Source organism: Delphinapterus leucas, chromosome 1, assembly GCF_059928025.1.
Source record: "Delphinapterus leucas isolate spDelLeu-1000000601 "Yukka" chromosome 1, BTC_Dleu_Yukka2, whole genome shotgun sequence".
NCBI classification, from domain to species: Eukaryota; Metazoa; Chordata; class Mammalia; order Artiodactyla; family Monodontidae; genus Delphinapterus; species Delphinapterus leucas.
Window position 1 is genome coordinate 97,795,287 of NC_143129.1, and position 13,833 is coordinate 97,809,119.

A 13,833-nucleotide genomic window follows, 5' to 3' on the forward strand; every position below is an offset into this window, starting at 1 on the left:
TATATATAGATCTGTGTATTGTATCATTGCCTACATTTTCAACTTTGCAGGATATATAAAATATGACACCATTTATACAATTTTTTTTCCAGCCAGGCTGATTTGGAGGTGTATTCATGTTATTCCATATAATGATATATTATTCATTTTAGCTGAATTTACCACAATTTGTTTTTCTGTTTATTGACATTTAAAAGTTTGCTTTTTTTTGTTTTTACAAGCAACTCTGTAGTAAACATTTGTGGGCATCTCTCCATGCATATATGTAAACTTTTTCAACGTTACAGATTTGAGAGTGAAATTGCTGTGTTATAGGGTATGTTCATCTTCAACTGCATTGAAGTCATCCTGCAAGGTCTTATCCATTGTTCCTACACTTGGTATTGTTCCCTGCTGATTTAGATTTCAGTTTACATTGAATAACTTCTTGCTACCTAGTCTTTCAAGCAAATGAAATATTCATGTGTTTTCCAGGAAAGTAATCAATACCTTTTTCTTCCTGTAGTATAATTCTGCTATTTTATTGAATTAAAATTTAGGACATGACTTATAATTTTGTAATTCTTCTGCTTGATAAATGTAAATTAGTAAGAATGCCAGTAAAATAGATATAATACATATAAACACACACATACACTTGGCTTTCTCAATCTATAGTTGGATATTTTTGCTGCTATTTAGAATATCCAGTGGCAACAATATTAGAGGTTTGTTTTTCTAATATGAAATTCAGAAAGAATAAGTAGACATTATATAATATTTTATTTTCTGAATTTTTCTTCAAATGCTTCTGGATAGACTAATGTAACTTACTGAAATATTCTGTTATCTTTCATTTTATTTGGTTTATTTTTTAATGCAAAGAACATGCAGATCTAAAATGTATTACTATTTTTATATGAGGATATTAAAATGTTCTAATCAAATCTGAGTACTTAAAAAACAAAATTTTCTAACAAAAGCTAAAAGTTATGCTTTTATTTAAAAGGGAACAAAGTTTGAGTAATAAGTGATAAGTAACATGGCTCATAATATCAGCTTAGCCACAAAAAAGGTTACCATTCAAAAACATCTTATTCTACATAAAAAATAGTAATGTCTAATGATAAAATAATATAGAAAAATTAACCTGCTCGTTTTGAGTCAAAAAGTAAATACATATTTCTTTTTCCTGCCATTTTTTAAATAAATGAGATTACTTTGGTCTGTTGATGATTCAATTGTGTAATAAATTCAAGGCCGAATTTTACTGAAGAAATAGAGTGCATCACTGTAGATCTACTAGCAAGTTAATTTTCTCACATTTCTTTTAAGGTAGTACACATATGTAGTCATCACTTCTCAGAGACTTTCCCTCTTTCTCAGAAAGACAAATATGCTACTTTCCTCTTCTTCAAGAATAAATAGGATCCCAACAACTCTATGATCATGAACAATCAATTATTCATTTTGACTCCTCCCCTTCTCTTTCATTGAGTTTCTATTTTTCTTCTACCTTTTTAATGCCAATCTAAAACATATCAACTTTGTATCCAAAACACACACACACACCCACACGCACACACACACCCACACCCACACACACACCCAACCCCAATATACCTTCACTTTACTTTTCCATTTCCTTCTCAATCTAGCAAAATGCATATGCTACTTACAACACTTGATTGAAATTGCTAACATGGAAGGCACTCACGACCTCTTCATTGCCAAATCAGTAGACCTGCAAACTGAAATTATATTTGACTTCTCCTCAATATTTACTAGATACAATTTCTCTCTTGGCTTTTATGACTCTTCCCTAATTATTGACAGTTCTTAATCTCTTTTGGTGGATCTTCCATGTGTGCATCTTAAATATACGGGATATCTATCTTTCTGCCATTAGAATTAATCTTCTGCATATTTTTCTAGGTCATATTATCCCCTAAAATGGTCTCAGCTCTTCTATAAATGTTGATGTCATGAACAGTCCCATATCTGTTTGTCTAGCCTCAACTATATCTTAGCAGCATACCCTTATTTTCAAAGCATTTTCCACTCGGATTTTGGTTTAGTGATATATTGCTGAATAACTAACCACTACAAAACTGAGTGGCTTGAGTCAAGAAACATTTTATTTGCTCACAATCCTAAAATCAGGGCTGAGTTCTGTTGGGCAGTTTTGCTGGTCTTGCCAGGCTCCATTCCTCTTCATTTAACCATTCCTCTTCATTTAACCAGTTGGTTAGCTCAAGGCTGGAGTCAGCTTGGACTCTGGGATGAGTAGACCTTTGTCCTCCTATGTAGTCTCAGCGACCCTCCTTCTCCACATGACTTCTTCATGTGGTATCTTCAGCAGGGTACCTGGATTTATCACATCATAATTCAGAGTTCCTAAGAGCACAAAAGCTGAATATTCCAGCTTCTAAAGGCTTGCAAATTGCACATGACATCACTTTTCTATTGTATTCTCTTGATTAAACAATCACAGGATGTGACCTGACTCAAGAGTAAGGGTATACACAGAGTGTGAATACTAAGAGGTGTGGTTTATTGGGAGTTAACAATGTCAAAGACTTCCACAGTCTGCCTTTGGTACCTCTGGTCATAGTCCTCCCACATACAAAATACACTTATCTTTTTGATTACAAAACTGGCTCAGATTTAAGATACAGAATCTCTTCATCTGAATCAGGTCTAAATACCAATGAAGTAATTTGGGGGCAATTGTTCAGGTGTAGCTTTTCAAGTACAGTTCTTTTCTACCTGAAGTTCTTATCTATTTTTTCAGTCTTTACATACTTTTAAACTCATGAGACACAGGCAACATAATAATGGTGAAGCTGAGACAGAATAATCTCAGTAACAATTGAGCTCTAAGGGAGGGAGTGGAGAGACTTCCCTGGCAGTCCAGTGGCTAAGACTCCGTGCTTCCAATGCAGGGGGCATGGGTTCCATCCCTGGTAGGGAAACTAAGATCCCACATGCCATGCAGCATGGGCAAGTAAATAAATAAATCAATAAATAAAGGAGGGAGTGGATCAGCAGCACCTAGAAATCACTGCTCCAAAGCATTTGCATGTTACCAAAATTCCTTTTCTTCTGGGGGCAGGAAATGCATATTAATTAGTGATGAGGTTTGTCCCCTGGAAGTGGATTTCCTTGGTACTTGGTTCTGTCCTCTGGATTTCTGAAACTACCTTCTGCATTATACTTCCTTTTCCATAAGAAATAGCCCATTTTTGTGGGTAAGTAACTTTCTCAGTTGGCTTCCTCTTTGTAGAAGTTGGGAGATGACTGGAGACTCAAAGGTATCTTTTCATTTTCAACCATCTCCACGTTTTTAGTCTGAGCTATGATGATTCCATGAAGATTTTGCATTTGAAAACATGTGAGATTCATCTCCTGTGAATCATTTTTGGGTTTACTCATTAGACACAAGACCACCCACAAATCCCCTAGGGATAAGCCCCCTCCACTTCTGGAGTCAGGGTTTTGTAGGACAATGCCCTTAAATCTTTCTGAGGTTGTAACAAAGGACCTTACAGCTATGTATTGGACTTGATCTTGAATCTGATTCCATTTTTACTGGTAGCACCCTGGGTTTGATCTCTGAGATCCTCAGGACCTTTGAGATTCTTTTGTTAGCTGTAGAAGGAGAGAATGAAAAACAGTATTATTCCCTAGCCCAAATGGTTCTGGTTTAAATATTTTCCCTCCAGATTCTGCTTTAAAACTGAGCAGTTTCTTCTTTAATTCATCCACCTCTAAACTTATTTTATTATGCTCAGTAAAGGAAGTCATTAAAAATTCTGCCTGTTAACCTTAGCCAGATAAACACGTTCACTGCATACATTTACTGTCTTCCACATTACTGCAGATGACAGTTGTTTTCACACTTTCTTCTTCTATGTATCATGTTACACTTTCTCCAGTTCGCATTAAAAATTTCCTCACTGAACTTCCAGCTCTCGCCAATGTCACTATAGCTTATATCCATACTACCTATCGAACTTTCATATCCCAAAGCCAGTATCATACTTTTTGTTGTTGTTTTTACAGCGTCACCCAACTTCTAGATACCAAATTCTGCTTTACTCAGCTATTGCTACAGAACAAACCATTCCAAACCTTAGAGGCTTAAAACAAGGATACTTTGTGTCTGCTGGGGAGTACAAGGCCAAGATGGCTCAGCTGTTGTCTGGTAGGTAAGTAGGTGTTCACTGTTGACTAGAGTATCAGTCTTTGGTCAGAGTCTGGGTTCTCTTCCATGTGGCCTTTCATATTACTGAGTTTGGTTTCTCAAAGCATGATAGCTAAGTTCCAAGGAGAATCCAGGCTACATTTTAAGAGAACAACCCTGTATATGAAGGTGCTTCTCAACCCTTCACTTACATCAAGCTTATTAGCATCCTGTTGCCCAAATTAATGCACATGAACCAACCCAAATTTGATATTGGAGACTGTTACACAATGTCATAAAAGTACAAGATGTAGTGTGTTTTTGTTTTGTTTTTAGTAACCATGTGGAAAATAACTTTTAGGCACTGCCAAATAACCAACTTTTAGGCACCACCAAATAACCAAGTTTATTTTTTAAAAGTAAATTTTCCCTTTCCTTTTCAACTACCTGTAGTGTTTTTTCTCAGAGGAAAACGTGGCGATAGCCTCCAAATTATACATTTCTCCCCCATCCAATTATCCATCACAACTATTGATTGTACCTCATAAATATCTCTCAATTGTCCCATGATTTTATATTATTTGAGTCCAGTTATTCTTCCTGAAACAATTCTATATCCATTTCTCTTTCCATTGAGGTAAAAACTCCATAATATTCATAAAACTCTAATGACTTTTTAGTTACTTGCTCACCTTTTTTTTTAACTTGTTAAAAAAATTCTCAGTGGGGTCTGATTTCTTAAAACCCCTGTGATTAGGCATCAGGGATATTCATTTTAAGAAACACTTCATGTGATCCACATGAGCACTGAAACTTGACGACTGCTTTTTTAGACTATTGCAGGATATTTTGCTTTTTCGTATACTTTTTTTCTGCTTAGAATAAACTTAGTCCATTCTGCTCCTGTCAGTTTTTGGATGCAGTGCAAAATACATCATTATCAAATGCTGCCTCACTCATATTTTTAGCTCATATTCTGTTACAGCACCTAATGTATTTTTATTGACTAATATAACATCAACTCTATGATTTTCACATATATTAAACAATTAAAATTCACTCATTATATATATATGAGTTTAAAGCCCTCGGGGCTCTCATTAATTCAAAGAAATCTTATTGAGTGCATAATAAGTGCCAAGCATTATTCTAGGTATTTGAGATACAGGAGTGTACAAGACATAATGAGTTCCAACTTGATAAAACCCATATTCTTATAGGAGCAATAGGAAAAAAGCAAGTAGAACCTTCAATGAACAAGTAACTTTAGACAGTAATAAATACTAGCTCTGTGACAGGAATAATATAGAGTAATGCTGTAGAGAGAGAGATGGGAGGGGATGTGGTAAATTACACCAGTCAGGCAGGGGTGGTCAAGGGAGCCTTCCTGGCAATGAAAATATTTAAGATGGGACCTTAAAGTTGTGAAAGATAAGACATAAAAGATTCCAGGAAAAGAGAGTACTAATCATAAAAATCTGAAACCACAGCTGTCCCTTAGTAATTTTAGTGCAGGTGTTTACTTTATAATACTAAAAGGTAAATATTAAAAATCTTGGTATATTAAATATTATTGACTAGTGTTATCTAGAGTTTGGACTATTTACCTAACAGATTAGTAACATCCTAAATTGGTTGGGATTCTAGTTTATTCTAATTATTTTGCTTTTCACTGGAGGTGGGGTGAAGGCAGAGAGGTTGATAATATTAAAGGTAATATCTAATACCCATTCACTACTTCTTTATCCAAGGAAATCCTTTTTTGTTGGGGGCACTAATCCTCCACAGGTAAAAAATTTATTTCTTAGTTTTCTATTTCTGTCAAAACAAATTAGCACCAACTTAATGGCTTAAAACAGCACACATTTTTTATCTTACAGTCATATAGGTCAGAAGTCTGGTATAGGTTCCAACAGGCTAAACTCAAAGTGTTGGTACCCTGTATTCCTTTCTAGAGGCACTAGTGGAAACTCCATTTCCTTGACTTTTCCAGCTTCTATTCCAGAAGATGTTAGGGAAAATACTGAATGAACTTTCTGGCCAATCCAATAGATGTTTCCCACTGTCCTTGGCATGTGAACACCTTCTTGCATCTTTAAAGCCAGCAACTGCAGTTGAGCTTTTCTCATGTTCCATCTCTCTATCTCTGAGCCTGCCAGGTAGGGTTCTCAGTTTTTAAAGACTTGTGATTAGACTGGGCCCACCTAAGAGTCAAGCTTAATCTCCTCAAGGTCTTTCATCTTAATCACAGCTGCAAAGAATCTTTTGCCAAATAGGGTAACAAATTCTAAGGTTCTTGGTATTAAGACATGAATATACTTGGGGAGCCATTATTCTGCCTACCACTGGCAGCCCTGCAAGATGAGTTAGCCATGTGATATGTTTTTAGTCAATAAAACATAAAGGGAGTTACTGTGTAACACTTCTGGTAAAGTTCCCTAACAGGAAAACAGACTCTGAGGTTTCACGGGTTGTTTGCTTGATTCTGCCATCCTGCTTCCTGAAACATGACCAACATAAGCCAAAGCTCTGGCAGGTGCCCTGAAAGCAGGTAGACAAGTGCTGCAAAAGACAAAGCTGGAAGGAATCACTATGCAGTCTCTAAGCTGCCTACATCTGAACTTCTTTTATGTAAAAGAGAAATAACTCTTAATTTATTTGTTATCACTTTATTAGATTTCTCGAAATAGCTTTAGGACAAATTCCTAACCAATATGCTTCATCAAAGTAAAGATGACTTGATCATTATAAAAGGGAAAGAACTATGTTGATTGTAGAAGGGCTTTCTTTTAATGACTGAATTAGATTATCCGTTCAGCAATCTTACTCACTGGTGGCATACAGTCTTTAACCAGTTGAACTGACAAACTACACAAACCTAGAAAAGTTATCTAGAAAGACAATGCAGAGTTGATGTTCTATTAACAGCTTAACTGTAATTAAACCAACAGTCAGACGTCAATATAAATGTCAGTATATTAGAAAATGGATTTTGCCACTGGAATACTATGGTAATAAATTACAATTGTAATTGCTTTTTGAATCAGCAAATCTTTCATGCCATAAAGAAATATTAGCATTTTAAATTTGTCACATATACACTGTTTTATGACTGCATTTCAAAACCATTCTATTCTCATGTAAAATACCCAGGAAATTGCATAATATTAAATGCTGATAACACTAAAAGAAGTAAAATATCTTTGAGAGCTAAGTTTAAAATAAAAGCTAACAATATTTCTTTTAGGTTAATCAAGGTATCAAATCTCTGTATATTGTTCTTTATTCATAATCCTCTCTAGATTACAACCATCTAAAGTTTTTCATTTACTGTTTTACTTTGGATTGTTTCATATTTTAAAAAGAATCAAAGTTACACAGTTGCTAGTTAAACCAAATTATTTTCTAATGGTATTAGAGGAATTGAGATACTTTAATCAACACATCACAGTACTTGAGCTTATTTTTCACATTTGCAGAGGAATAATTTTCTGTTTTTTTAGATATGATGTCACGTCTTAGTAGTATGTGCTCTGTGAACCATTTTTGATAAGCACAGCACTGTGTCAGTTCCATATCTTGCATTGTTTTGCTACATTGCACACACAATGAATATCATCTGTCCTAAGATGCTTGGTCTAGTAACACTATTATTTTGTTATGCATTAGCAAATATAGTTTTGTGGCTTGTTTTGTGCATCCACTCTTTTTTTTTACCTCTTTTACAATTGAAATTTATGTCTTAGACAAAATTTTATATAATACATCCTATACAGTAAGCATATTTTTAAAAATATATACGATTTTGTGTTCTTTAGAAAAAAAGTTGGAGGGAAAACACATAATTTTCAACAGAATGTTACTGTTGTGTGTTGAATGGTGGCCTCTCCCAGAGATATATTCCCACACTAATCCCTGGAATCTGTGAGTGTCACCTTACTTGGGAAAAGGGATTGAGGACAGACAGAAAAGGAGAAAACACAGTGACACAGAGGAGAAGCCAGTGTGAAGATGGAGGCAGAGAATGGAGTGATGTATCTGCAAGCTGAGGAATGCCAAGAACTGCCACCAGCTCCAGCAGCTAGGAGACACTTGTGGAACTGATTCTGTCCCTGAGCCTCTGGAGGAAACACGACCCTACCAACACCTTGAGTTTGGAATTCTAGCCTCCAGAACAACGAGAAAATGAATTTCTCTTGTTATAAGCCACCTAGTTTGTGGTGACTTGTTACAGCAGCTGCAGGACATGGATATGGCTACGATTTTCAATTAATTTTTAATCCTTACTATCGCTCAGTTTTTCAAATTAGTTTGCTAAAGAAGATTTAGATAATTTGATGGAGTATTTGTAGCTGAATATATGATAAGTATATAAAAGATTAAGCAAATGAAAAATAAGACAACTATTAATTTCAGGGACAAGAAATTACTCAAGAAAGGATAAGATAATCGAATTCTATGAGGTTAAGCTGCAAATTACATTTATGTAGTCTTAATAATATAAACAATAATATAGACAAAGTAACTATTTTCAACCTATAGACTATAGATACTATTGATATATTAGCATGTGTGAGTACAAATGCCTGTGTGAATATGTGTGCTGAATTTGGTGATGCAGTGTAATATATCAGACAAATGTTTATCTTCAATTGCAGGAAGTTAAAACATTTCTAAAACTGATGATTTTAGGAAGTATTTATGTGATAATATTATTTAGGTATATGGAGGTTTAAAAACAAACAAACAAAATATATGACAAGATAAAAGAGTGGAAAGTGTTTGGCTCTGAGGTATCAAAAGTGGAGTGATGTGGGGACCAGAGAGCTGTTTTTAATAATATGTGGAGTTTGTCTCTATTGGAAATTAAGGAAGACAAAAAGTAGATAAAACAATTCTTAATTAATAAGTGAAAAATATTATACAAATGGAAATCAACACTTATTTAACAAAACTTTACTGAATGCCTAAAATGGTTTAGGCACTGTTCTACAGCCTTAAGATACACTAACAAAACCTATAGAAGCCCTGGTTTTTAAGGAACTCATATTCTCCCTTAGTGCTGATGAAGCTGATATCAGAAAAAAATTAAACTGGAATAAAAAGTACTAGAAAAATATGCTGTGAGTCTTACACAAAGGGAAAACAAGGCAGAAAGAAAAATGTAGTGTAACTGCTATTGTTTCATTGTTACTAAATTCAAAACATGTTGTTTCGAGAGTTTTTCCCACTCAATAACCTGCTTTTATCTCTATCAATAATTAGTAACAATAAGAGATAAGAGTTGTGGACTCTCCTCAACCCAAGCACAGCACCAAGGATTTTATATACATTAACTTCACAACCACTATATGAAGTAGATATTTATCCCCATTTTACTTAAGGGAAACTGATGCTTAGATAAATGAAGCAAGTTGTTCATGGAAGGATAGGATGTAGTGGAAGAGTTAGGGTTTGAAACTATATGTGGAGACATGAAGCCTGGTTTTCAAAGCACTATGTTTAGGTCAAATATTATGTATATTTCCAAATTTGAACTAATTGCCACTAAGTTTTAATTGTATTGGATGAAAAGATTTGAAATAGCCATATAATTTATATTTTTAAAAAATCTATTGAATATGTGGCATTAGTTCCCGCCAACGCCCATCAACAAACAAGTAGAACCCTTCTATATGCAGATAAAGGTTGTTTTTAATAAATCATTGCAATGAATGTCATGTACTGCCTAAAGAGTGTTGAGATTGGCATTTGCTGCCATAGTCGAATTGTAGCAGTTACATCTCCCATGTACCTTCACTGTCAACCAAAGATAAAATCATTGCATGTTGGAAGGCAGCGTAATTTGGGGAAGAAATTACAATACTGGGAATTTGGAGATACAAATTTTAACCCTAAAAAATTCTTAGTTGATGTGTAAGTTTGATTTCCTCAGTTTACTTTTGGATTCAAAATTCTTTGTTTAGTAAAAATCTGGAGTTTTTCGATAACTCTAAATATTGTTGAATATGTAGATTTTGCCAGGTTAAGTCTTACTAATATGCTTCATTTGGGTTAGAACATTGGAATATAAATCCAATGAGCGCATTTTGCTAGGCAAAGTGTGTTTTACTCCAAACATATGCACCGATGAGACACTGAGTCTCAAAGCAATCTAATGCATGTCTTAATATTTATTTAAGGTTATTGTGCCTGTCATTTAAACCATAACTCTTTTATAATCTATTGCTCAAATTTTGAAAAATGAAAAGAAAACGAAAAATATTTATGTTTTGGCTCTGTGTTAAAAAAGGGGTGTTATTCTTACAGTATTAATCTTTCAAATGAGGTGAAAAAAAGGTTCTCATTATATGTAAATTTTTATATGATTCAAAATTTTTTTTCAATATTTACTGTGTTAAAATACATATAACATAAAATTTACCATTTTTATCAGTTTAAGTGTACAATTCAGTGATATTAGTACATTTACATAAGTGTGCAAATATCATTAGTATCCATCTCCAGAACTCTTTTCATCTTGTAAAACTAAATGCTATACTCTACTTTTTCTTAAGAAAGCAAAGTGGTTTATTTCTGGGCTCTCTGTTCTGTTCCATTGATGCGTATGTTTGTTTTTGTGCTAATGCCATGCTGTTTTGATTACTGTAGCTTTGTAGTATTGTCTGAAGTCTGGGATGGTTATGCCTCCTGCTTTGTTCTTTTTCTTCAGAATTGCTTTGGCAATTCTGGGTCTTTCATGGTTCCATGTAAATTTTAGGATTATTTGTTCTAGTTCTGTGAAAAATGTCATGGGTAATTTGATAGGGATCTTATTAAATCTGTAGATTGCTTTGGGTAATATGGCCATTTTAACAATATTAACTCTTCCAATCTAAGAGCATGATATATCTTAAATTTCCTTTATTAACATTTTATTAATGTTAATGCACATCATATTAACATTATTAACATTTTATACTTCTTAGTGTATAAGTCTTTTACCTCCTTGGTTAGGTTTATTCCTAAGTATTTTATTTTTTGGGGGGGTGCAATTTTAAATGGTATTGTTTTTTATATTCCCTTTCTAATATTTCACTGTTACTGTAAAGAAGTGCAACTGATTTCTGTATGTTAATCTTGTATCCTGCTACCTTACTGAATTTATTTATCAGTTCTAGTAGTTTTCGTGTAGAGTCTTTAGGGTTCTCTATATATAGTATGATATCATCTGCATATAATGACAATTTTACCACTTCCCTTTCTATTTGGACAAATTTTATTTCTTTTTCTTGTATGATTGCCATGAGAGTGGGTATCCTTGTCTTGTTCAAGATTTTAGCAGAAAAGCTTTCAGCTTTTCACCACTGAGTATTATATTGGCTGTGGTTTTGTCATAACTATCTTTTATTATGTTGAGATAGGTTCCCTCTACACCCACTTTGGGGTTTTTATCATAAATGGATGTTGAATTTTGTCAAATGCTTTTTCTTCATTTACTGAGATCATGTAGTTTTTGTCTTTTGTTTATGTGGTGTATCATATTGATTGATTTGCGAATGTTGAACCATCCTTGTGAACTTGGGATGAATCCCACATGGTCATGGAGTATGATCTTTTTTATGTGTTGTTGGATTCGATTTGCTAATATTTTGTTGAGAATTTTTGCATCTATATTCATCAAAGATATTGAACTGTAATTTTCTTTTTTGGTGGTGCCTTGTCTGGTTTTGGTATCAGGGTGACGGTGGCTTCATAGAATGTCTTTGGGAGTGTTTCGTCCCCTTCAATCTTCTGGAATTGTTTGAGAAGGATCACTATAAGTTCTTTTTATGTTTGGTGGATTTGCCTGTGAAGCTATATGTCCTGGACTTTTGTTTGTAGAGGGTTTTTTTTTTTTTTTTACAGATTCTATTTCACTTCTAGTGATTGGTCTGTTCACATTATCTGTTTCTTCTTGAGTCTATTTTGGTGGGCTCTATGTGTCTAGAAACTTGTCCATTTCTTCTAGGTTGTGGAATTTGTTGGCATATAATTGTTCATAATTTTCCCTTATGTTTTGTGTGTTTGTCTGTGTGTTTCTGCAGTATTGCTTGTTGTGTCCTTTTTTTTTTTTTTTTTTTTTCCACTTCTTATGTTGCTTATTTGGGTTCTTTCTTTTCTTCTTGGTGAGCATGGCCAGAGGTTTGTCAATTTTGTTTACCCTTTCAAAGAACCAGCTCTTGGTATTATTGATTTTTTTCTTATTGATTTTTTTCTATTTTTTTTAATCTCTATTTATTTCCCCTCTGATCTTTATTATTTCATTCCTTCTACTGATTTAAAGGGTTTTTTGTTCTTATTTTTTGAATTATTTTAAGTGGTAGGTTAGGTTGTTTGAGATTTTGCTTGTTTTTTTTTTTGTTTTTTTTTTTTGAGGTATGCAGGCCTCTCACTGTTGTGGCCTCTCCCATTGCAGAGCACAGGCTCTGGACGCGCAGGCTCAGCGGCCATGGCTCATGGGCCCAGCTGCTCTGCGGCATGTGGGATCTTCCCGGACCGGGGCACGAACCCATGTCCCCTGCATCGGCAGGCAGACTCTCAACCACTGCACCACCAGGGAAACCCTTTTCTTGTTTTTTGAGGAAGGCCTGTATCACTATGAACTTCCCTCTAAGAATGACTTTTGCTGCATCTCATAGATTTTGTATGGCTGTGTTTTCATTATCAGTTGTCTCAAGGTATTTTTTAATTTACTCTTTGATTTCATCATTGACCCACTGTTTTTTTTAGTAGAATGTTGTTTATTCTCCATGTAAGCATTTTTTTTCTCATTTCTTTTTCTGTGGTTGATTTATATTTTCACACCATTGCGCTCAGAAGAGATGCTTGAGATAATTTCTATCCTCTTAAATTTGTTGAGGCTTGTTTTTTGCCCTAGTATGTGGACAATCCTAGAGCATGTTCCATGTGCACTTGAAAAGAATGTGTATTCTGGAGTTTTGTTTTGTTTGATATAATGTCCTGAAAATATTAACTAAGTTTAACTGTTCTTTTTTATCATTTAGGATCTCTGTTGCCTTATTGATTTTCTGTCTAAAAGATTTGTCCATTGATGTGAGTGGGGTGTTAAAGTCTCCTACTAATATTGTATTCCTGTCAATTTCTCCCTTTATGTCTGTTAGTATTTTATGTTTTGGGGTGTTCCTATATTAGATGCATATATGTTCCCAAGGGTAAAATCTTCTTGTATTGATCCTTTTATCAATATATAGTGTCCTTCTTTATGTTTATTTATGGCCTTTCTTTTAAAGTCAGCTTTGTCTGATATGAGTATTGCAACCCCCGCTTTCTTGTCATTCTCATTTGTATGAAATATCTTTTTCACTGTCAATTTGTGTGTGTCCTTTGGCCTAAAGTGGTATCTTATAGGCAGCATATTGTAGATTCTTGTTTTCTTATTCAATCTGCCACTCTATGTCTTTTGATTGAAGCATTTAGTCCATTGACATTTACGGTAATCTTTTTTTTTTTTTTTTTTGCTGTATGCGGGCCTCTCACTGTTGTGGCCTCTCCCATCGCGGAGCATAGGCTCTGGACGTGCAGGCTCAGAGGCCATGGCTCACGGGCCCAGCTGCTCCGTGGCATGTGGGATCTTCCTGGACTGGGGGACGAACCCGTGTCCCCAGCATCGGCAGGCAGACTCTCAA